The following is a 13,840-nucleotide window of genomic DNA, read 5'->3' on the forward strand; positions in this document are numbered from 1 at the left end:
TGATATTTGATACCTTTGCTTTCGAAGGGTGTCCCCTTTCTAGAATTTCCTAAATAAACATATCCGTAATTTGTTTGCACATAGTTACCATGAAAATTTATATAATAATTGTCATTTATGCCGTACATTATATAATTTTGTATTAATCTTTTAAATAATGATGTTTTTTCTTAATATATAGAAAACATTCTTTAATGCTGTATTTAACCATTAAATAATTTTTTTGTTATACATAATTCAATTTGTTTTCAAGATGACATATTATCTGTAGGTGACATTTAAGTCTTTACTATCTTTTTCTGATGATATATGAAATATGGGCTGACGTCTAAAGAAAGATGTTTAAATTGAAAAGAGCATGACTTGATTAACGCAGGCAAGATATTTCCTTACACGTGACTTGTATTTGACATCAGGTGCAATATACACCCAACGTGTACACAACTTTGTATTTTATTGGACACTTGTATGAAAATTCTATTTTCGCGCTCTTCTAATTAATGCATATTCTTTTCCATTGAATTGATTGACGAGTTTGCTATTCAACTGCCACAAGAGCACACACATGTTACACAGCTATTGACAAAGAATGTGCTCCTCAATAAAATGTTATATTGCAAATGCTAACAGGAAATAAGCAATTCAGGGAAAAAACAACGCTGTTCACATTTTTACAAATACATTGTCTGAAACGTTTTAGATGAGTATTGATAATAATCAAAGTGCTCTAGTCCTGATCAAAATTAATTCTTTTCTTTTAAAATTAACCAACACGTATTAACAATGAGGGGACAAATATGTTTGAATGAGGTGATTCAAAAACGCTTTTAAATTTTATACTCTGGCCGACTCCTCAAAACCTCTTGGTCATTCTACACTATTGTACTGATGGAGAAAACAGCTGCTGTGATTAATTTGTTTTCCTGGCTAGACAAACAGTTTACACTCTTTAATTGAAATTGATCTTATATGAAGTTATATTTAAGAAATGCAATCGAAAGATATTTATATTTTCGGTACCTTCGCATATGCATAAGATCAAAACAACAACATGACAAAAAAGGAAGAAATTTGATATTTGTTCGGCAGTTCTAGATCTAAGCCCTTTACTGGTTTCTCTATAAAAACAACCTTAACTCCACAAGTGATGTAAATTGTAAAGTTTGCTTTAATTACCGTTTTAATCGTCAATTTTCGACTGCAACCTTTAAAATACAAACTTCATCATTACACACATGTATACATTGTTATTTTACTTTATTCAGATTATAATTCATGTCCTTTACAAAAACAATTATAAGAAAAAAAATCTGGAAACAAACTGATCCCTCGGAAGCATTAATCACATCAAAATTATAAGAGAATTGCAGACTCGGTATAAAAAATTGAAATACAATGCAGTTTTTTCTATGCATTCTTTTCAAGAGCTTATACCATAACAAAAACTTAAGCAAATGTGTGCATAGACGCTGACGTCGACGCTTTCCTCCTTATTATAATAATGTATATAAACATCCAGGTAAAAAATACTTCTGTACTATTTATTGCATTTTTCTGCCACTGTAGTTGCCATTATAGTTTTATCACAAGAACGCTTTTCATATTTGTACTTTCTCACTTAGAAAAATAATTGAACGATTAACCAAAAGACCGTGCAATATTTTATTGTCAAGACACATTAATATTGTTCAAATGTTGTTTGTTCGATAATTGTTCATGATTATGTTCAAATATATAGCTTTCTGCTCTGTCATGTGAAAGCGTTATTCAATCATATGATATTATATATCATTTATAATATGACTAAAAATGCGCGTAAAATTTAGATGATATAGAAAAATGTAATATAGAAATAAACATGTATACAATATGAATAATTTATTGCTCTATCTAGTTAAAAATACTTTAGTCTTAATCGTGTTTCTTCTTCATGGAAAATCATGTTGAAGATTGAAATGACCTTTATGTCCTTTATGTAATGGATAATTGTCAGCCTTACTGATAGTAAAGCGTACACCCCCCCCCCCCCCAAAAAAAGGAAAAAAGATTCAGTAAAATTTGATTTCCCTATTCTAATAATAAACGTTTTAGGTTTTCCATGTACTATTCGACTGCTTAGCTCACCAGGTACAGAAGTGTTTTAGCAACAATTCCAACATATTATATCATTGTCAATGCAACTTGTTAAAATGAATTATCTATAATTGTTTATCAATACCTCTATTTATGGATTTTTTTTCTTGATTGGAAATGCCTTTTGCATTTATGTTCAAAACAAATATAAAACAACATATACTATTTTCTTAGTTCAAGACTATATCATTATAAGAAACTTTATATTAAAATAAAGACATAAAACCGAAAATTGTATTTACGTTCCTCGAAGAATACATACAAATGCAATTTAAATTGATTAACTGATTAAATTTACGCTGCTTTTGCATTGAATATTTAAAGACAAAAATAATATATTTTTTTTTAATTTAATGACAGCTGTTGTTTGGAAATTCATTCAAACATCAAAGCAGTTACAATTCAAATTCTTTTGATCATGATAAATTGGCTTGCCCCTTACCAATAGTATTGATATTAAGGGTCAGACGCATTAACCACTTGGTTGATTTAGAAACTGCTACATTGCTTTTGTGTGGAAAAAAATGTACAATACTTTGGCAGCATACTTTGGTAGTATGGTATAGGTTTCTCAACTGACATATCAAAAGCAAAACAACTCAATAAAGTAAAATGGATGTGCTTATGCTCTTGTTAATCTTTATATATATTCATTAAGATAGAGTTCTAGCAATGCAAATAATTTGCACTAAATGCTGATACATCATGTTGAAACGTATCATTTCAAAGAGCATATGCCACTAACATGATGCATAACAATATGATATTATAACAGGTCACATTATATTGCTTCAAACATCAAATATGACATCTTTATTTGAATTCACTTTTTCCCATTTTGTTTGCACAGCCTTTTTGCACGATTACATGAACTTAAATACTTGTTTTAAGATTATCTATTTTTGGATGCATAAAATGTATTCAAATGTTTTAGTTTTAAATTTTATTTAAACGTACGATTGAGCTGGTTTGATTACCTTTGCTTATTTTTCGATCAATAAAAATATTCTTTTGAAAATGTTTTTCTTAACTATTTAACGACATTTTTATAAGATGTATGTTTGAAAATTATTTGATAAATTAAAATTGCCTTTTGATCAATGCCTTATTTAAAGGGCTGCCAAATAACTGTTAAAATTTCATCAACGATTTTATCTCCTGCATCAACTCTAAATAGAGTATTCTTGCTTTAATGATCAAATGCCGTAACATAGATCACTCATTACAAAGATACCCTCAATGTTAAAGAATAAATAACAAAATGGGGGAAACACAAACAAAGGCAATGCAAAACAAAAACAATATAAACAATTGAAATAGAACGATCCCAGCAGGGACACTCATAAACAAAGAAAATCATATAAATTGACTTTGTAATAGCTGCACACCATATAAGTTATCAACAAGAGACAGCTGGAAAATAGCACGTCAAACCTTATTGTAGACTAATAATTTATGAGCCTAAATGTTAATAATTATCACTAGTCTCGATTTCTAAACATAAAAGGCTTTTTTGAGAATACATTAACAAAGGGGATGGTTTATTTGTTAAAGTGAAAAGCAACAAAATGTTTTCGAACTGCTATAAAATTTAAAGATAATGGAACATGTTTGAGAAAATACAATTACGACTATATTGCAGAAAATGAGAAAACTTCTTTAATAAATTCATTCGAACATTTACATTAAATCTTTCAGCATTTGTCTTTATTATAGGACCTTCTTTCGTTCATTTTAAAACTGTGAATAAATTTGTTTAAGTCTCTCTAATATAGATTTCATTATTCAACGTATTGCCGGCTTTTGATAAGTCTGACATTTCATTCTTTGCCATCAAATAATTTCTAAAATATGACCCGGGCTTCATGGAGATTATAAAATACAAAAACACAAGCTTTAACTAACGTAAAAACACATTTGCTTACAGATGACAAACTGGTATCAGGTTTAGTAAAAACTCAATTCGTACGCATTTTGGAATAAAAGAAATAAATATGTATGTTATGAAAACATTCCTATTTTCGCTATTCAAATAAATAGATGCTTTTGCAATCCGTTTGTTGTTCACATACTGCAAGTGTTGTAAGAAAACAAGAGGACAAAGAACATGCTACTTAATTAAAGTTTACATTGCAGTATTCCTTTGTATCTGATAATAGCAACTACCATAATAGGAAGGCACTCGATGACCTTTGCGTTTTTTTCAAACATATTGTCTGATACGTTAATATACGTTAATATCATAAAATACGTCAGTAGTCTTAGAATTCTGCATCAAAATCAACTAATATTTTGTTGTCGTACAAACTACCATTTCTAACTGGAAAATTGGCACTAGTTAAGTGTACTACTGTTCTTCTACTTTAAAGAAATATAACTAATAAAGCAGTATATTGTTTAAGAAAAGCCTTAAGTGATATTTTATGAAACACCAAACTGTCTTGTTATAAATGAATGTTATGATCACCGTATTAATGATAACAATTTGTGAAATATCTCGATATTATAACAATTTAAACACGTGAAGAATTTTTTTTTTGCTTTCCATGAGCATATTCATTTTGTGAAGTGTTCAGTCACATTGAAATCATATTTTGACATAATCTCAGTAAAATTATCAGAATACAATGTCACTGTGAGTGTAATAACCAAAACATACTTACACCGAATCTGACAAATGGGTATCATAGAAATGTTATTTTTGCATAACTAACACACTGTTATATTATCATTCCGGTTGGCTAAAATGTATTCTAAAATTTGTTTCCGAACGTTTTACTTCATTTAGTTTTCGTTTACTAGTTTACACATATATTACCATCGTCTGTCAGTACTAACATTTTCACCGAGATTAAGATAAATAATAGAATGATTTGGCAAGAGGTGCAATCTATTTTTTTATAATTATGTTGGGCAGATATACAGATAGGTTTTTTTGATAGTTGGTAATATTACGTGACATAGCAATTCTTCAATACATAGCTTTCTGTTCTGTAAAGAAAGTGCAAAATACACAGTAAAACCTTATTAAACTAAATAACAGATTTGTCCGGACAAGAAAATCCTTTCATTTCAATGCTGATAACACTTTCTGATAATTTTATACTCTTAAAGAAACTTAAGGACTGATTAGGGCATGTCGTTATCCGTCTGTCCGTCCGACCCTCTTTCCTTAGACAATTATTTTCTACGGGATACCTTTTTGAACGATTTCAGTGAATGTTTTTTTTTTTATATTTTGAATAGTTGTTTGTTACATCAACACAACGGTAGAGTTCGATTTTCACTTCAGTAAGCTTATTGATGATAGACTTATGCCCCGCTTAAGCAAATTTTCTATTAAATTTGTTTCCGTTTAACTTTTAACGGACTTCAATGATCGATATTTGTACAGTATATTGTAAGTTTGTTATATATTAAAATACATGTAAGGTTTGATACTCCAATATTCCTACTTGAATAATGTTGAATCACCCTTAGGATATGTTGCCTGCTTTTTAAATTTGTCTTTTGACGTTTTATCTGTGATATGCAGGCTTCATAACCTCAGATCCCCTTTCAAAATTCCATTTTATTTAGTTCCGCCCATTGTTTTCTTTAGGGCACACGCTTTCTATTACTTGGTAACACCATACGCCGCTTTTCATGGAATGGCACGGAAGTGTCACGTTGAAGGTTCCATGATAACCGCCGTATGAACACATCTGCGGATGTTTCTAAATTCAAAATTTTACTGTTTCATGTTTAAATGTTGAATTCTGCTTAAGCCGGTGCTAGGAGGGGGTGGACGGTAACTTGCACTTTCCAGTACCGTTCATGAACAGGCTCAATCAAACCGAGCCTGCAACATTTTCAATAATGTTGTGTTGGACTTTCTTTAGGGATTCTTATTTTCTCTATTTTATCGCCACATCAGCGTTGTTTGTGCCGTGTGGAGGCTGTAAAAAGTCGCCCCGTACATTCAATCAGAGATGTAATATTTCCAATCTTTAAAGATCGTTCAACACGGCATTTTTGTTGTGTTTGTGTACTTTTTGTTATTTTCTAGTTTGGCTGTTCCAATATTCCTATTTGAATAATGTTGAATCACCCTAAGGGTATGTTGCCTGCTTTTTAAATTTGTCTTTTGACGTCTAATCTGTGATATGCAGACTTCATAACCTAAGACCCCTTTCAAAATTCCATTTTATTTAGTTTCGACCATTGTTATCTCGTTTAGGGCACACGCTTTCTATTACTTAGGGACCATACGCCGCTTTTCATGGAATGGCACACGGAAGTGTCACGTTGAAGGTTCCATGATAACCGCCGTATGAACACATCTGCGGATGTTTCTAAATTCAAAATTTTACTATTTCATGTTTAAATGTTGAATTCTGCGTAAGCCGGTGCTAGGGGGCGTGGACGGTAACTTGCACTTTCCAGTACCGTTCATGAACAGGCTCAATCAAACCGAGCCTGCAACATTTTCAATTATGTTGTGTTGGACTTTTCTTTAGGGATTCTTATTTTCTCTATTTTGATGTCCTCTGAAAACGACATATAATTGAAAGAGTTATGTCCACTTTAAAACATACTTTCGGCGAAATTATTAATTTTCGAATGCTATTTTGAAAGGGTTTCAATGTTTGTGTCCATGTTTGGCAGGTATGTATGTTATGTCTAAATTGACCATGTTTAACTCTCCTTGCAATCAGAGTTATATTGACAAAGTTATGCCCCTTTATATGCAAAAACTCTATTGCTTATATGCCTATTACCTAAACAAAATAAATTATATATTTTTCCTTTCACTTTCGACGGAAAAAATCATCAACTGTACTTGTTATAAAAATAAATGTTTTATTTATCTTAAAGGCATCTTCATACAAATTTGTCATCAAACGTTTGTTGCTACACCTCAGCAGAGCTCTTGTTAGTATTAAAATCTTTCCATTTAATTGATGTTCATATTATGTCAAGACACATGTAAGTTCCGTTAAATTTTGAAAGAAATGAAATAAAGTTCATTCCTTACTGGAATTAAAGCTTTGTTGAGTGTCAATATATTTGGAAAGTGAATAGAGCGAAAGTAACACAACTATAAATCTATTGAAAATATGCTTTAGTAAAAAATCAAACAAGTCACAAGCCAGTGGTTAACAAGTAATTTTACAAAACAACATTTAAGTTTTGTTTTGAAAACAATTATACGTTTTAGATGAAAAAAAGACCATATATTTTCTCTTTTTTACATATTGAATTATTATCATCAGTTTTAATTTAAGACAACTAATATAAAAAGGAGAGCTGTAATATATATTCTCTATCAATCTAAAGCAAAACTTAAAATTATTTGCTTAATCATAACTGTTAAGTATATCTGGTAGTTGATTAATCAATACAGCAAAAAAGCATATTATGTAGATTCTCTAGACGTTACAACTTTAATCTAGACCTAATGTTTTGGAACAGTTAACTAAAAATGTGCTACACGGATTATACAGAACTAAGCATCTTTATACACCGTCTACACAGTTATGAACAATCACTTGAGTTCAATATCACAGTTCATCGATACCTTAATCGACTGGGCGTGTTATTTTAATATCAAAGTCGTCAAAATCTGGAATTGTAAGTGAATGACTTCCAAACTTGTGTTATCATTTACACAAAGTAAATCATTTTACTGAGGAAATAAATATTAATTCTGGGTGCAAAGTGGCATACGAAGCCAAAGTGGTGAGAGGCAAGTTGTGTTATTTGAAGTCAACTACCCGAACCACTCAGACTCGAAAATTTTACTTTACATCATAAGGTTCTTTTAAATTTATTGGTGCCTCGACAGTGAAGGAGCACGCATTATGATCTTTTATTTCAAAAAACATATTTCTTTGAAATAATTTTTGCCTAACATAAACTATTTTATTTGCTTTAGAAAATGATATCTTTTCATTTGCTAGACAAAGATTGATTGATTAGGATGCACATACAACATTAAAAAAATATCGGTTCGGGTAAAACAAATGACGCTTTATATTGTAAATGAAAAGTAATATACCTTCGAAATTCTATATTACATTTGTCCTTAATATTTCTCTACATTGTTTTACTAGAAACCAACTAGAATATTATTAAAAATGATTTATAATGAATAGCTACTCAAATATAAACTTCTTGCAATGCAAATATTTTGCAACAAATGGAAATACATCTATTTGAAACAGATCATTAAATAGATATGTACCATTTAAGTGATGCATTAGAAGTGGATATAATCACAGGTCTCATACTTGCCCCCGAAACATCTAATACAACGTGTCAAATTTCATTTATAACATTTTCTGCACAATTATATCAATATATATTTGTTATTTAACTATCAAATTAAATATTGTTGATAAAAAGTTACATCAATCAAAATATATTTTACTTTTAAAGATTATTTAATTGTATATGGTTATCAAGGCTACCTGCAGTAGGGCGTTTGTTTTGTTTTTCACATGTGGCTCTTTACAGATTTTTTTTACGAAAACTGTATTCATTTCACAGAATAACTAAATATAGTAAAATACAATATGTTTAAATGTGTTACTATTCTGTAAATGAGAAATGACAAAAAAACCAATTTTATAAGATTTCTTCATGGCTCATTATGATTTTAATAATACAAATACGAAAAGCATAGTGCTAAATATATTGGTTAAATTACATTTAAATTATTGAATAATCAGGAACAATTCTTCATTTTGGAAGAAAAGGATAGAATGTTTATCATTTAAATCAGTATCAAACCTCGATATACGTGTCAAAGTAAAACAGTGTATTTTTAATATTTCTAAATATTTTTTTTCTGAAGCAATTATTCGATGTGGCCAAGTGACATTAAGTGTTTAATTACAATAGGCAAAGACAAAATTCAATTAGCCATGTTATGTAAACTGTATGCAATCTAAGCACGCCGTTCTAAATCTAGACACTCGGGAAAAGTAATTGAATATACTGTCTAGGTTTATTTTAAGGAAACATTTAATTAAGCAACATTGCCGTTTCATTGAGAGGACGATATGCGAGCATGAATCCAGACAAACAAAAGATTTCTAAAGAACGGAAATATTTTGTAGGTCAAAATAAGAAAAAAAAAAGAAACAACTGACAAAGAATCATAATTCTTAACTACTTTTTAACATTGACAATACTTAAACAAATCAATAATTGCAAAGTACGTGCTAATGACAGAAGCATATTATTCATTTTTATACTTCTACGTTAAAGCACAATTATGCCTCAGAAATATATATTTTATTATTAATAATAATTAAAAACGGATTACGAACATGTAAGATATTTAACAATATAAAGAAAATATCACAGAATGTGAAGTTATGTGCCATAAAGATAGCAAAATGTATATAAAATTATAGTATTTTTATACTTACAATACAATGCATACAATAATTCAAAAATACAAAGATAACGATTGCCAATGGAGCAAAGAAAGCAAAAGATAATTCATTTATGTGGCACATTAGTAATCTTTTGGAAACTGTAACGAGATACCAAACATTAAAAATATTTTGAGATATATAATTATCGAATTTTTGAGGCATAATGGACATTTACCTTTCATTTTGCATTTCCTCGTCGGACAAAACAGCAACAACAACAAAAAAAAATCCCAACAAAAACAGTTCCCTCTCATACGCTGCTGTCTTTAGTTATTGGTTTGAATTTAAATTTCAATTAATGATGTTTAAGATGTTTTCAAATTCTTCCACATTTTGTGTTTTCAATTTTCTTGTTTTTGTTTCCTCAATTTTCTTGTTTTGTTACAGATATGTCTATTCCAAATGAACTAAAGATAATCAATGTTGATTTTGAACTGGATCCAGTTACAATTTATAAACGATGTTTCTGTATCCGAAAAACACATCGGAACGTTTAAAAGCTGACAGGCTATGCTTTTTTATAGTGTAAAACATTGCTACAAATAAATATTTCTACAAATTCTTATTAACAATAAAATGAATTTTCACTGACTGACTGACTGACTGACTGACTGACTGACCGACCGACCGACCGACCGAAATAGAGAAAGCAATAAAACCCACTCACGCACGCCCGCAAAAAAGCAAGCAAACGTTCATTTGTGATATGTGCTGCTTGTGGATACTGCCTATATATCTATATGTAACTATAGCAGATGTCTTGAATTGTAAGGGAACGGTATTTAATTTGCTGAAAAAATTGCCCAAGAAATAATTACCGCCTGCAAGAATTTAACAAACATGCAGTACGAGGTATAAATTACTGTATTATTGAAGAAATGATAAACTCTAGGTCTCGATTTAAATCAAGGGACACAAAAATTTACATCTAAATTTCTAAATGAAATGTCTAAGCTGGTTATTTAAGAATAGACCTGAAAGATGAATGGATGATTAAAGTCAAGTCAACTTGTAATGTAATACTGGTCTAAAATTTGACATTGCACTTATATATACGACCGTATATATCAATTTTGTTACTAATGTAGGGCACTAGAAAATCTGTAGGAAAAATTTCCATTAGAGATGATAATTTTTTCAGCTTTTGAGCTTATTGCATATCTCCTGTTCTTATTTGTAAACAACAACAACAACAACATCAACAGAAGCAATTTCGTAGGAATGTGTATCATCTTTCGGATATTTCTTTCGTCTGCTGTAAAGCTCACTACTCAGTGTAACAAAAGATACAGACAATTGTCATAACGTTTGGTTTTTACAAACTATATCTATATAATTATCTATATACACAAACAAAACTACCACCAAACATATATCTAATGCAAAATGCTATTTTTTTACATATTTTTCACAAACCATACTAATTATCATTAGTATGGCTTGCAAAATAGTCTTGACGTATTAAGTGAATATAAATGAAGCCAACTTAACTTGAAACTTATTATGTAAATGTTCATTCGTAGCTGTCGCTTTTGCTCCAGTCGAAGCTTCTAATATATGTAGAATAGCATAAAAAAATCACATTTTTTTATCAACAAAGACATTTACTTTTTTCATGACGGACCAATATAAGGACAACTTGATATAATTTCAAAACAATGTCCTCTACATGGGATAGTGATGTTTATTTGTTTCTTTTGCCCCAAACTTCGATTCCTTCTACTTGTTTTCTTAAAAGCTTCCGACTTAATTTCAGCAATGTCTGGTATCAAAAAACAACCTATCATACTTTAGACGGTGTCCTTGAGTCACAAAAACAACTCGTCCCTTTTTGAGCTATTTATTTCTCGAATCAATGATTACTTATTCAAAACAATACAAGTTAGTTACATAATGTATAAGTAAAAAACCTCATTGATGAAATCAAATAAGAAAAACAATCCATGGGTGATTTATTTAATATAATTAGAAAAGACAAACACATCTCAGGAATGGTACTGATGATTTCTAGAAAAATTGATTACTTTAAAAAATAATTGTGACTGATTTGACCTCACAAGAAATTGACTTAATCAGCTTCATATTTCTTCTTTTTTTAAAATATGTCAAGAATTTTGTTGGAAATGAATTTTGTCTTAAGAATCTCATTTAAAAAGAAGTCGCACCACGAGTAGTTGATTATCTAATATGGTGTCATTGGGAAGCCCCTAATTTCGTTACAAAAATCACATATTAAGACGTTCAATCAAATATGAAGGATTTTTGTGGACACTAAATTGTTTTGATGAAAAAGAAAGAGACTAAAAGCATTGTCAGTTTCAAACGTAGAGATAACACATTTTTTTACAGTTATGTCAAAAAAGTTTTATTATCTTTGCATTAGATCATGACTCATATAATACACATATTAGAAAAACCATAAATGACTTATAGCTACCAGATATATGAGAAGTTCAAACATGTACTTGTTAATTATCACTTAAATACTAAGAAAATGCAAATAACGTTAGGCTTATATGTACATCTACAGGTCTACAGTCTAAAGGCCTTTAATCAGAATGCAAACGACAACTTTATAAGTATTTTAATTTCAGGAAAGAAAGAAAAGTTACAAAAAGAGTAATGTATGACGTCAGTCATGTTTTTTTTATATATTCCTGATGATGATGTACATGAACAGGTATCTTGAACGTTGAGAAAAAACCTTCATTTAATGTCATATACTACAACATTTTAATCATTTATCAGAGCAATTTTATATGCAAATTAATTATACATACGTATTTGAATATCAATAAGTTGGATAATAAATGGGTTAGTTGTTACAGACAAATTCATAAAAGTACTCTATAATTGATCCAATTCATTAGGTTTGAAAGATATCAAACCTAATGAAGTATAATAAATAAAGTACTTTTGGAGGCAAGTAGACGTCTGAAGTTTACGTACAGATTCTTACGAAATTGCATTGGTAAAATCAGATAAGATTTTGTAAAATAAGCCTCTGATACCATCGTATAATTTCCACATAGAATGGCCCAACAAGTCTCCTCTTTATAGCTCACATTATCGTCTTTATATCCGAGAATTGTCTTTCACGTTTAGTTTTCATTAAATGGAAATCGTTTACCAGTGTATCAAGATTTGGCAAATTGCACAAATAAACCTTTCCTCAAAATATTTCCATACAAAATCACTTGAAAATGAATACATGTCATTGTGTAAATAGGATCATTTACAGAAATGAGATTCTAGGATATTTTAAAATTGTCCATGTTTCTTAAGTTCCTAACATTTGCTATAAGTCAGCTTTGTACGAAGGCCTAGTGGCAAAATAAAGTTATTGTAATTGCATATTAAGCGCTTCGCAAACATAAACTAACAAATGCAAACAAGGCTTTGAACATTGAAACAGACATTCTAAACCTTTGCTTACACTGTACAAACCCTTGTCATAAAATACAATCAATATATTTACTCATCTATCTAGGAGGCTAAGATCAAAGCTAGTCTAGAATTCTGTTAAATTATAAAATGCTATGATAATCATGAAAACCGGGTCATGATATGGTCTGACAGGAAATTAATTTATATTGAAAAGGCTGAATTACAATACACTCAATTACTTTTCAAATAAAGACTCCCTTAGTAATGCATACCAATGATCAACTTCTCTGAGGTAATATAATTTTTTCTGTAACATCTAACATATTTATTATCCAACCAACTGATATTCAAATATGTATGTTTAAATTATTTGAAAATAAAATTGCCTGGTCTAATAAATGTAGAAAAGTTGTAATACATGACATTAAATGAACATTTTTTTCTAAACGTTCTAGATACCATTAATGTACAACGGCATCTGGAAGATATTATAGATATGACTGACCTCATACATTAGTCTTTTTGTAACTCTTCTTTCGTTTCTGAAAAAAATACATTTGCGGTTGTCGTTTGCATTCTGATAAAAGACCTTTCGTAAATTAAATGTAGATGTACGAAATTATATGCCTATTTTGTTAGTATTATAATGATAATTAACAAGAATTTCTCATAGATCTGCTTGTTATAAGCCAATTAATATAATGTTTCTTATTTGTGTATTACATTCGTGAGTCGTGTCCAATGTAAAGAGACTTAAACTCATTTTTGGCATAACTGTAAAAAGATGTGTTATCTTGAAGTTTAAAACTGACAACGCTTTTAGTCTCTTTTTTCATCAAGACAATTTCGGTTTCACTGAAGTCCTTCAAATTTGATTGAGCGTCTTGTTAAGT

This window comes from Ruditapes philippinarum, unplaced genomic scaffold (genome assembly GCF_026571515.1).
Source record: "Ruditapes philippinarum isolate M1 unplaced genomic scaffold, ASM2657151v2 ctg2882_1_1_1_1, whole genome shotgun sequence".
Classification (NCBI taxonomy): Eukaryota; Metazoa; Mollusca; class Bivalvia; order Venerida; family Veneridae; genus Ruditapes; species Ruditapes philippinarum.